Raw genomic sequence first — 12,259 nt, 5'->3', positions numbered from 1 at the left:
CTATGTCCAGTCAAAAGACAGTCTGCGTCCCGAAGGAAACAGACTGCGTGCGTCCTGTGTGTTTCCTCTGTGTTGGAATTTCGCCACCGACTTTCTGCGTACTCCAAGTGTCCCGTGTGTTTCCGTCCTCCATGCGTCCAGTCTATCTCCCAAAGGCAACACAGACACCATACGGCCTTTGTGCGTCCCCTATATGTCTTGAAGGCAACAGACCGCATTCGTCCCTTGTGTGTCCCCTGTATTGAAATTTCGCCACCGACTTTCTGCGTCCTCCAAGAATCCTTTATGTTTCCGTCCTCTACGTATCCCACAAGCTTCCACCTTTTGAGTGCCCTTTGCATGCTGTCAAATAACAGCGCCCAACAGCCAGCTGCATGTAGAAAATGTCAGCCAGCTCCACGGTCACTGTTTCATGCTGCAGCTGTTTCTGTAAGAGCAAGCTGACGAAAATCACATGAATCACACGACTCTTGCAAACCTGACTATTTTATTCAGGTTGGATCCATACGTGCTGGTGCCGCCTGCCACACCAGGTGTCGCCTCATCTTTACCCCTCACAGGACGGGATAGCCACTGCCACGCTTGAACCTGAAATGACAAACGCATTGATCGCATATGAAGGGGTTTAAACAAACACGTCTCAAACATTTGCTGGTTATGCTTATAAATATAAAGGAGTGTTCCCATACAAAACTGAACCAAGTATCCTGAAAGAGAAGGTACAACTTCTAGGTTGCAAAATTAGCCACAAAATTTAGACCACATAAATTAACTAATGAGCTTACAAACATCAAATATGACATACTGTTACATAGGCAACACAACCCAGAACTAAGTACTGTTTAGATTCATGGCCTCCTCATGACGGGCATTTATACAGCCTCGCAAGAACATTTGAGATGAGATTATTGCAGCAGCACTGTGGGAACAAAGCAATATGGGGGGGCAGGGAAGGCAACATAAAATTGCATGAACATGCTAAGACAGGCATTGATCAGTCGTCATCATGAGTAGTTGCTTGTGTCTACGCGTTCTTTGGAACCTATAAAGGCAGCAGTTTTATTGTGCATTTCGTTTACGAGACAGCACTTGCATTGTCTAGTTTGTTTGTCTGTGCTTGCTTACAAAAAGCAAAATGTACATCACCATGAACTGACCAACCTCTAGGTTGGCTCCTCACTTTTTATATTTCCTTGTGTCGATGGGTAGCAGACACAGGAACAGAAATAAAAAACAACCCTAGAAAAACGTGGTGGATAGCACACTTGCACCCATCATTGCACGCGTGCCACGTGGTCACTCATCCCAACAGATGTACAGTGCACGGAGTGACCCCCAAGCAGCGAAAGCTGGGCGTGGTCGCTCTGTACTTTGTGAAAATACAAGCTACAAGAAAGATTTGACAGATAGCACAAACAGTGCAGGTGCGCCAACTTTGCACCATGGCACGAATTTTTCAATGCACAACAGAAAACGCACCGGTATGTCAGTGACACCGTGGAGGAAAAATTCGAAGACAAACCAGGACATCAGTGACAGCGAAAGGGTTAAAGCGGTCGAATACAGCAAATTTAATTTCAGGGTTTATGCTTACCAGCAATGAGGAAAGCTACCGCAGTAACTTGAGCTGACTACTCTGTAACGTGCACTCAAATGCTAAAAACACACAAGCATTTTTGCATATGTTTGTTTGCACACAGAGCATTCATACTGTTCGGAAATAATGCAGGTTTTTCCTACTATAAACATCATAATATTGCCCCCAACCACGCCATTTGATTTGTTTACAAAATGTTTTGTTACAAGCACCTGGCCACAGCCTGCTATCTTATCCTTTTTTGGGAACCGTCTTTTTCCCCTTTTTCCTTTGTATGCTGCACCAGCAGTCCTGTTTGATATGGAAAGGGTGTTGCTTTGCGATCCCTATCCTAGCTTTTCCTGTTTTTTATTGAAAATGTTCTCGATCTAAATGAATGAGTGCAAAAGAAACCCTGCAGCATTCAATTCGCCAACGCTCATCCATGCACGTCCCTTTGCTGACTCCTTCGAGGTTTGTGTTTTTTTATGTTTACTGCGGAGCACAAGTTTGCTCCGATAATCTATATTTTTACAAAAACCCTGCATTATCCGTGGCTACATAACAATATTCCAAACAAAGTCTGATACACAAACCAGAACCCCCCACAGCTCTTTCTTCAATTGCTGAGTACCCTTCTACAATTGATTGATTGTAGGGTTTAACGCGCCGACGCAACGCAGGCGATGAGGTGCGCCGTAGTGGAGGGCTCCGGATTAATTTTGACCACCTGGGGATCTTTATCGTGCGCCGAAATCTCGTACACACGGGCGTTTTTGCTTTTGGCCTCCATCAGAAAAGCAGCCGCCGCGGCCGGGAATCGAACCCGCGACCTCGTGCTCAGCAGCGCAACGCCTTAGCCACTGAGCCACCGCGGCGACAATTAGGACCATCATTATATTTGCTAGAGTAAATAGCTGTTCGGCGGGGGGGGGGGGGGGCTACGATGGCCAGTGAGACTCATTACACTACATGAAACACAGTGGCAAAAAGGCACGCAATACACCCTTTTCACTGCTAGGCACAAGTTGCATCTAGGGCATTGAAGTGAATTCACCTAAATTCTATTTCTGGGTGCATGGAATTGTTTCACTCATGTAATGTAATCCATAATATGACTTTTCAGCAGAAGTCTAAAGATCTAGTTCATCTGTAATAGGCGGTAGAAGAAAAATCCCCACACACTGTCTGTGGGCACCACGCAACTACCACAGTGAACAAGGGTGACAAAGTCATTATTAATTAATTCATGGGGTAAGGACGCAGCCCTGATGCGACAAAAAAAATAAAGGTACCAGGAAGTTTCTCACCCTCATCGGTTCCTTATTTTTTGCCCCATCTCTGCAATGTTCTTATGTCTTAATATCACTAAGGTACCACAAGAATGCCACAATGGTTTTCTATGTTTTCATGTTCTCTCAGCCTTCAAAATCGAGATTTTCATGCATTTCACAGCCATAATGAATTCCACTTACAGGTCGTGCAGGGTAGATAGAAACAGGAGGCAGCCAATTCTTCTGGTAGCTCACAACGTACATCCTTTATGTCAAACACCTGGCCCTGTAAAAAATAGAAGTTCAAGTAGTAAACAAGCCGTAAATATGCGGTATAATGCCGTGAAATACTCGCTCTGACAGGACATGACAGAATTTCTTTTTTGTAGGTGCAAAAAAGGCACCTTCAGTTTTTTCAAGCTAAAAAATAAGTACAGTGCTCACTGATTGAAACGCAACACTGCGAGCGCGTGGCCGCCAATACATGCAGCGCCGTCCATGGACGCCGCTGTCGCTGCGGGGAACCACTGCCCCGCTTATTGGCAACCGGAAGCAGCAAGCTTATGGTCAAAACACTCTCATCCTCGTGGTATACCACAATGCAACACCTAGCTTCCACGGGCGTCCACTGGCGGCGCTGCATGTAGCGCAGGCCACGCGCTTGCAGTGTCGCGTTTCAATCCGTGAGCACTGTACATACATGACAATCCTTACAAGGCTTTCAGCCATACTTTAAAGGAACAGAAGCATCCTTACACTGAATTAATGTTAAACTAAGCCTATTAAATATCCCTAGGTGGTAGAAATCTGTGGCCCCAGATTTCCACTGTGCAAGCATATTCTCTGGTCCAGAGGGTGCGAAACGTGGTTACGGCTTTTAAAGGAGCCATGAAGAGAAAACACAAGTTTGGTTCATTCAAAGGATTCCGTTGCTAGAATCATGCTGACACCATTTTTAACATAAACTCCACTCAAATAAGCTACAAATTAGGAACAAAGGAAATGGCCATGCGACCCACTAGCTCATTTCCCGCAACAGAACCTATGTCATACCAGCCAGCTCTGCAGTTAGCGGAGGGCGGCAACAGCAAACACGAATTAGGCAGAGGCTATAAGCTTGCCGAACGAACTATTTGCACTTAAATTTAGGGCACATTCTTTTTACAGTAGTAAGAATGGTGGGACCAACAGTAAAGGTTAGGAAAGCACACGTAAGCATAGAAGTACCGATGCGTACTGCTGTTGGTACTGCGCGCACTATGCTTGGTTTAGCTGCACAGGACTGCGGGGCTTTGGGGTTGTCTCGGACAACAATGGCCGATTGACACAAGCAACGGTGTCTTACGTGACCATATTTGTGGAGCGAGCACTATGTTTCATGAAACGATTATTTTCTCGCTGAACAAAAACAAGCCACGTTTAAATACGGTAAAAACAAAACAAAAGCAGAAAGCGGCTTGCCACGGTATGGTGGCACCATCTAGGTTAACTAACGGTAAAGAAGGTTTCCCAATCGGCTGCAGAGCGGTCGGTTCCTGTGATGTCATTGCAGACCCTGAAAATGCACGATTTAGCGGGAAAACCAAAATTTTAGCTTCAAGTAATGAATTTCTCAGTGAATAAAGCATCGTTTGCATTTGGACAAGTGCTGGGTGCACCATACCACACGAAATCTTTCGAATAACACAAACTTGTATTTTGTCTTCATGGCGCCATTAAAATTCTCTCTGAGGCACATGGTGAACGTCTCAGCGTGCCAATACCTCCAAGGGGTGTAGGCAAGTTGAAATGCTGACGAAACGAAAAAACAGGATGGCGAAGGAGCACGGTGGCAAGCCCACGCCCTGTTTAATCTTTTGCGCACCGTGATTGTATCCCCATCACATGCATATTTGTAAGAATCAACACGTTTAACCCATGCTCAACATGTTACGGTCAACACAATTTATGCAAGCCAGCTACAAATAATGTCACACCACACAAGAATTTCTGTCTGATCATGACGATGCTGGATGAGCTTAGGAAGGTGTTAAAATTTCTTGCATTAAAACAGTGAAAGCTGCCCTGTGACTGCACCAGCAATGCAGGCTGGAACAGCATGTTTTCAAGCTGCGACGTCTAAACAATTATCTGGTCAAATGTTCACTGCCTAAACACCTTGTGCATGTGGTACTACTTATAAAGTTGCTAGCAATGCTTAAATGTTGAAAATTCAACGTATATGCAACTCTTACGTATTATAACTACAAATGTAATGCAGCCTCCTTGCATTTCTTTACCCGTAAACGAAAACTACCCGTTAGAACAATGCTAAGCTGCCTACGTCCTGTAAAAAAATATACTGTGGGTCAACTGCCTCCTAAAAAAAAAAAAAATCGGGGAGTGGGCGTTTTGTTTTACAACCATTAACGCAGTTTTTTTTTTTTTTTTTTTTTTTATGCAACAAGCTTTAGCGTCGAATCCACCCAAGCCAAGCGGCGGCCGCTGGGCCGTCAGCATAATATTTTCGTTGCCGGCAATGGCAAGGGGGTCGATCACTCACACAGCATACTGGCCGCCGCTCCTGGCAGCTCATTATGACCGCGCCGACGCAGCCGGTAATTTACAATAAAAGAAGCGCGGCGAGCCGAACACCAAGGGATATACTCAACACGTTTAACAAAACAGCACTGCGGCAACGCGTAATAAAATTTTAACATGCACCACGATAAACAATCACTTACGGCAGAACACGCAGCATTTTTCACACGTCGCGTCGACAGACTGGAACTTGCAGTAGAGACTCTTGATTCACGTAGGCACACACAACTTGTCAGGTATTTTGTCAAATGGCGACCTCGATGTGCGTTTGTTACAGCAGCGCAGTACGGCGACGACACAGACGCTTTGCCAGCACTCACGATGTTTCAGGTGGCACAAGAGCACTAACACGTAATATTACGGCAGGAGGAGCACGTAGTAATTCACGTAACACCAGCAAATCGAAAACAAACCACCAAAACCACGCACAACGAACCAACCACGTCTTTTCTTGCGCACCTATAACAATGACTGCATATATGCTAGCCTAGACTAGACTTATTACTACAGTTGGCTATCTAGCAGTCATAGAGTTTTAGCAGTTACTTTCTTCCTTCATCATCACCCCTGAAGCAAACTAGGCAGACGCCATTATAGTATTTTGTTAAAGTTGATAATAGCAAGCATATATATAATGGCAGTATATTTTCTTGATGCGAGCAACGTTTTTTGTTGTCGTAAGTTGTTGCTACTCAAAAGCGAATAAAAATGGATTAACAAACGAAGTTATTATCATCGTCATCTACATCTAGATTGACTGTTTTGTGCTTTGTTCAGCGTCCAAGCATGCACCATTCACTGTTTGTGGGCTTTTCACAAACAGAACGGCCGGATAAAAAAATTATTCCCCGCAGACATACGCAAACACACACACACACGCGAGCGCGCGCGCGCGCACACACACACACACACACACACACACACACACACACACACACACACACACACACACACACACACACACACACACACACACACACACACACACACACACACACACACACACACACACACACACACACACACACACACACACACACACACACACACACACACACACACACACACACACACACACACACACACACACACACACAAAAGCACCGTGCGTCAAATCCACGCAGGCAAACAATTCACTCAAATGGAGGCTTAGCAAGACTATGTGAGCTCAAGTATTTAGACCTAGGTTTACGACCTGATCGTGCGCTGTTTTGGTGGCTTGGAGGTTAAGTACTCGCCTACTGATTCAAAGGGCGGAAGTTCGAAACCCGCTCAGTGACCTATTTTTTTCTTTTTTTTTTTAACCGTGTTTTAATTGAAGTTTTTCTGCCTTAGGTTATATTTTGACATTGTTGTTGCTCTTGTTGCTCTCGTCTGGCTGTGTCCCTTTTTTTTCTGTCGCAATATATTTCTACCGCTAGCTCTGCCCCAAAAAACAGTACACCGCTTCAGCATTTAGTTGCAAGGATAAGCCATTTTACAACGACCCTGAAGGAAAACACAGACTAGGACAATCGGAAGCCACTTTTTAGGTTGTTTTTGTTTTCATTGCTTCGTTTTCTATTCGGCTTTTTGTGTTCTTTTTACTTTTTCTGGTCTGTATATTCTTCTCCCTCCCACTTTTTTTTCGTAACGGGAGGGACGAGGCACTTCGAACAGCCTCGTTCAATATGTATCCTTTTTACGCCACTGTTTCATACAAACGTACCAGTTGGTAATATTAATTCTGCGAATTTATCAGACCTCACTAGCACGAAATAACGTATACAGTGCTGCAGAATTTCCACAAACCATCGGCATTGTTTCTTACCATCTCTAGCCAAGCCAAAAAACTTAACCTTTCGATTATAATTAAGGCTTACATGCTCGACTTTATGTTTACTTGAGGAAGCACAATCTTCAGAAAAAGAATGTAAGGCAACAAATAGTTATCCTTCCTCCCAGTGTCCTAGAGGCAACACAAAAGACATAAGTCAGTCTTTTGATGTCATTTTGCCTTCAGTACATACATAAGCAACAGCATTACGGCACACAGAAGAATTAAGACAGCAATTCAAGTTCTATCTTACAGCCTTTGTCCTAGAGGCAACACAGGGGAAACAGGCCAAAGTCTTTTGACTTCATTTTGCCTTGAGTACACACATGGGCAAAAGCATTGCGGAACTCAGAAAGAGAAGAAAGCAAGTCATTTTTAAAGTTTTATACCTCTCATCCGAAATAAAATCTTCGTATAGAAATTTAAACTTTGTCTTTACCATAGTACATATAAAGGTAAAACATCATGACTGTTTATCCGGCAGTCTATAAAAAGTACACAGCCTGCTTATGTCCTAGAGGTAACACAAAGGAAAAGTCAAAAGAAAGGCCACACAGTCAACATGCAGGCGACACAAAGTAAACAGAAAGGAAAAGTTCATTTTCATAAGGGGGGGTGTTTATACGAGAGTGTAAATGTTTCTGACGCGATCTTAGTGTGGTATATTCGGTCTGTATAAACGCCAGGTGTGTGTCACAGGCCAGCTTCGCGGAACCGGAGTATGATGGAGCAGATTGTAGTTACACTGACCTGAATTTACTAGCAGTTTCTCACCGGTTCCTCAGATGTTCATTCGACGGCTATACACTACGATTTAAATCGGTTTTGTGCGCTTACATAATCAGCGGAGCACTGATACCTGACAGCACACTGCAGTTACGTTTGCCAATATACCTCAGATATTGATCACCACCATTTACAAGCTGGTCTGGGTTAATTTCGGGAATATTCAACAAAAGCACGATGGACAATGCATAATTATACTCGGGGATCAGCACACGACAGAGTCGTCTCGTCGTGAGGTGAGCGCCCGCAAACATTCATCTGCTACATATATCCTCTGCGAGCAGCGCGGAGACGGGCTTGGAATATAATCCGCGACCGCGACTAAATGTTTGTGATTTCAGTTTCTTCTTTATTCGAATAAAGCAGAAACTGAAATCAGAGCGCCTTATCACATACCACACTCTTCCAACGACACCTTTCATCGCTTGTTGAACAGCCTACCCTGTATACTTCCAAAAATGAATCCGCCGTACGATCAGCTGTTCGTTGCAGTATAAAAACAAGGAAAGTTAACGCGAGATTTGTGTGTGTGTGATTACTAAAACGTAGTTGCTTGATTCCGCTCCGCATTTGTACACAGCGTCCCCCTCCACTCCCCCCCACCGATGTCTCGCGAAATAGCGGTGCATTTCGCGTATAGTTGGTCTAGTGAACCCTACCTGGCTTAAGTTTCGACAAACGCCTTTAGCATGTCAGAAGCTCCACTGTTTTTTTTGTTCATTTCCGTTAGAGCTATTATGTTTCTTAATTCCGCACTTTCACAGCATTTATTTTTCAGTGGTTTCATTAACTTGCCTTGGTTCTTGCTATATGGCGTGTGTGGGCACATATTTAACGACGCACAGGCTTGGAATATACTTAACCTTTTCGCATTGTTTATATTCTTATAAAAGGCATAAGTTATTGCCCGGGATTGGGTAATCACATCCCCGAAACATATTTTTCTGCGACGTATATATACGAAACGAAGCCGCATTCGTTGTCCACGCTGCAAAATGAAGCCAACCGCTCATTGTGCCAGTATCAGGTCTAAACGAAGCGGCAGTAGAATTCATTTGAGCCTGATGTTTTGGAGGTGACAGGGGTGATATGTTGCTACCGTCGCCGACGCCCGGAAGAGCGGCGACGAAGCGCGCAGAACCGCGTCCGCGGGTAGCTCTTGCAGGCGATCGCGTACTCTACGAAGACGCAGCTGCTTTTTAAGTGACCTAAACGTACTCTTTGCCTAAAGACGTCACCACAACAAGTTTTTTTTTAGGGCGCAGAAAGGCGAAAAGAAGAGAAACAGAACCAAAACACTGCACGCGCCCCTATCAGCCACGCCGCGCAAATCCCGTTAGCGCCGCGGAGAAACGGCGGCAGGCGGCGCAGCGGTCGCGAAGCTCGAGGCGTATATTACAAGTTCCATTCTGACAAAATACGGCTTTATTATTTAACTTACCTAAAAAGGTAATTACCGCATTCTTGAGACAGCACAGGATAAAATAAAGTCCCTCTTGCGAGAAAAAAAATACGAGGAATGAAGTTATGAAATGTCATGTCCTTCGCAGAGGCGCTGATTCTGCTATGGCAACATTTAACAACTTACAAGAACGGCAGCATTTCCCTACACGTGCCCTCCGAGGTGCTAAGCGCCAATATTTTGCAGAAATGCCGGCAGCACGGCGCGCTTTAACCCGCGAGCCATATATCCGCCCGGATGTCCTCTAGTTTGCTTGCAACAGAAGTAATCCCTGCGGCAACAAACAGAAGCCAGCATTAAGGGCAAGGAGGTGACTTGTGGATGCTAACAGAACTGAAAAGCCCTGTTCTCTTAGTGCGCCTTTTAGCACTCCTCTTATCGCCGTGAATGAAGCCAGCAAGATAGAAACAGGTACACAGCAAATAACACACAACAGCCACATAGACCACCGCAAAGGAGAGCCACCGGCTGTGCTTGCCTATTCTTTTCTCTGTGTCCTGTTCTCTCACGCTGGTTCTATTCACGGTGTCTTTCCAACTCGCCCAAATCGACACCCTTCTTCGTTAGTCTCCCAAGCAATTAGGATTTATACTCCTATTCGCTTGCCTTCCGGTGCGTTAACGAAATGATACGTTAGAGATTCGCACCATTTTAGCGCGGTTACGATTAGTAACTTGGTCAGTTGAAAGTAAGCATTTTACTTACTTGCACTCTCCGAGATCTTGATCGTTGTCTGTAGTAATTGGGAGAGAACTTGCGTATATGCTATTCTGCGCTTTCTGAGAAGCTGATATTTTGCTGACCTGAGACAGACGACCACAATTTCAGGGAAGCAGTTTCGGGAGAAACAGGGCCCCTTGCAGATTCAGCCAGGCTGGCGCAGTGCTAAGGTGGGGTGCTAGTGTGCCTACAGTTTTGGGCGTCACACATGTTTCAAGCGCTTGTCTCAGGTGTTTGAGGCCGAACAACGACGGTGAATAATGTGGTCGGGAGTGTTTCTAGGGCACGTTCTACTTGCGCTTTACGTAAAAAGGTCTACAAAACGTCCCAACATGTAGAAGGCAATTCCGCCGCATGAATGATTTTAGCTTGCTTCCCATTGAGGACGAATTTATGCTCGATGCACTAATAAAACGTTACTCCTCTCTACATTGTAAAAAACCAAAATAAAAGTACAGCCTCTATGACATGTTGATAATTTACTGTTCCGAGAACATGCACGAATTACAGCAAAAGCACTGGTTTATAATAGAATCCACTTCTCTTCATCAAAATTTCAACAGAGGATAGACTAACGTTATTCGGGGACATGAATTATTATCCAAGAAAATATCTGACTATTATGTCAAAACGACGACCGCATTGTCTGTAGTGATTTCTCCAGTCAGTATTATATATTTGTTGTCACCTGTATAAGATCAGTATTGTTCGGTATTTCCTGTTGTGTTCTCTGAAAGCAAATATTCTTCCTTTTTGAGTGATCTTTATGCATATGTTCAAGGATGTATTTTCTGTCTGTCGGTTCATCAGGTTTTTGGCTGAACTGCTTTTAGCCGGACTGTCCAGCCTCGCACACAAGCCTTAGGGCTTATGCTGGCTGTATTATTCACATGTTTGCTTTTAGTTGGAAGAAAACTCTTACCACATCTTATGTTATCTTACCAAATGCCGTTCTTTCCAAAATAAAGCTCAGCCAGAATTAAGCAGATATTAGTACACATCGAATGGTACTTGGTTTTATTGCGGGTGTCGCAAAGTTTCATTCTTTGACGTAGTTAACATTGTAGATATGCTGTTAGAGCACTTTTCCCGCGTATTTATGCCAGTTAAGGACCCTTATTATGTAGCTTGCATTTTTGTTCGTCTGACATTCTAAAACTGCACACCAGTTGCTTCTACCGGGCACTACGTAATCGATCGGAGTTTATCATTTCAAATTACCAACGGAAGCTTCGGATGTTTGACTCTAGTTGCAGGTGTGTCAGTGTGATTTATCTAACTGACTCTAAAAGAACATTTGGCAATAACGTTAAAATTTGTAATTTCGAGTTCAGCTCAATTCCTTCCGTCTTATATCTTAACTTGCTGCTTTTGAGGCAAGCCCAAAATTGCCTAGGATTTACTTGCTCATGTGCTGGTTCTACTTTCAACGAAATACATCTAACAAAAATCTAAAATCATGCTCACATTTTCTGTTCAAGCTGAGCTTGTAATAATATCTAAACAGGGGAACAAAACAAAGCAAATATTGGCCGTGTATTCGCTCGCTCCACTGCAAATGTCGTTGAAAGAGGACAGTCCTCTGCAGCTCCTCCCACGTAACTCCTTCCCCTTTCTTCACACCCAAATAAGAGGCTCTTTTTCACCTGTCTCGGTCTTCCCATGAAAAACGCAATAGGTTAGCGGATTTCAAACTCAGTACTCCCGCCGTGTTTCAGGTGCCGCGCCACCTTTTGGTGCGCTCCGTTACTGTTCCACCTAACGCTTGAGCCCCAGATCCGGGATTGAAGGCGAGCTTTTTGTATTCCTTGAAAAATTTCAGAACGTCTCTTTTTTGCTGCCTTAAAAGTCACCCGTCTATTTTTATTAAAATAACAGCATCACTTATGTCTCTATGTTATGCTTGAACCATGCCTATTATTTTTTATCTGCTGAACAATGTCAATAAGCTTGTAGTGCGCTAGCCGCCGAATATGTTTGGAAGTGTTTGCCTATATGAAATGCATAGTTCAAGATGTTTTAACACTTCGCCCGGTAGGAGGCAG

The 12,259-nt window shown here is 44.1% G+C and overlaps 1 long non-coding RNA gene across 1 annotated transcript; it reads right to left on the bottom strand.

The window, feature by feature from the left end:
- Positions 1-484: 484 nt before the first annotated feature.
- On the bottom strand, positions 485-6,084 carry LOC144142486 (uncharacterized). Its single transcript, XR_013316996.1, has 3 exons — positions 5,574-6,084; positions 3,052-3,136; positions 485-588 (listed from the first exon to the last, which is right to left on the bottom strand). It is a non-coding gene; the product is annotated as an uncharacterized LOC144142486 (long non-coding RNA).
- Positions 6,085-12,259: the final 6,175 nt, after the last annotated feature.

Source organism: Haemaphysalis longicornis, unplaced genomic scaffold (genome assembly GCF_048455015.1).
Source record: "Haemaphysalis longicornis isolate Haplotype H1 unplaced genomic scaffold, Haemaphysalis longicornis Haplotype H1 scaffold_6, whole genome shotgun sequence".
Classification (NCBI taxonomy): domain Eukaryota; kingdom Metazoa; phylum Arthropoda; class Arachnida; order Ixodida; family Ixodidae; genus Haemaphysalis; species Haemaphysalis longicornis.
This window is presented reverse-complemented; position numbering and strand designations above follow the sequence as displayed.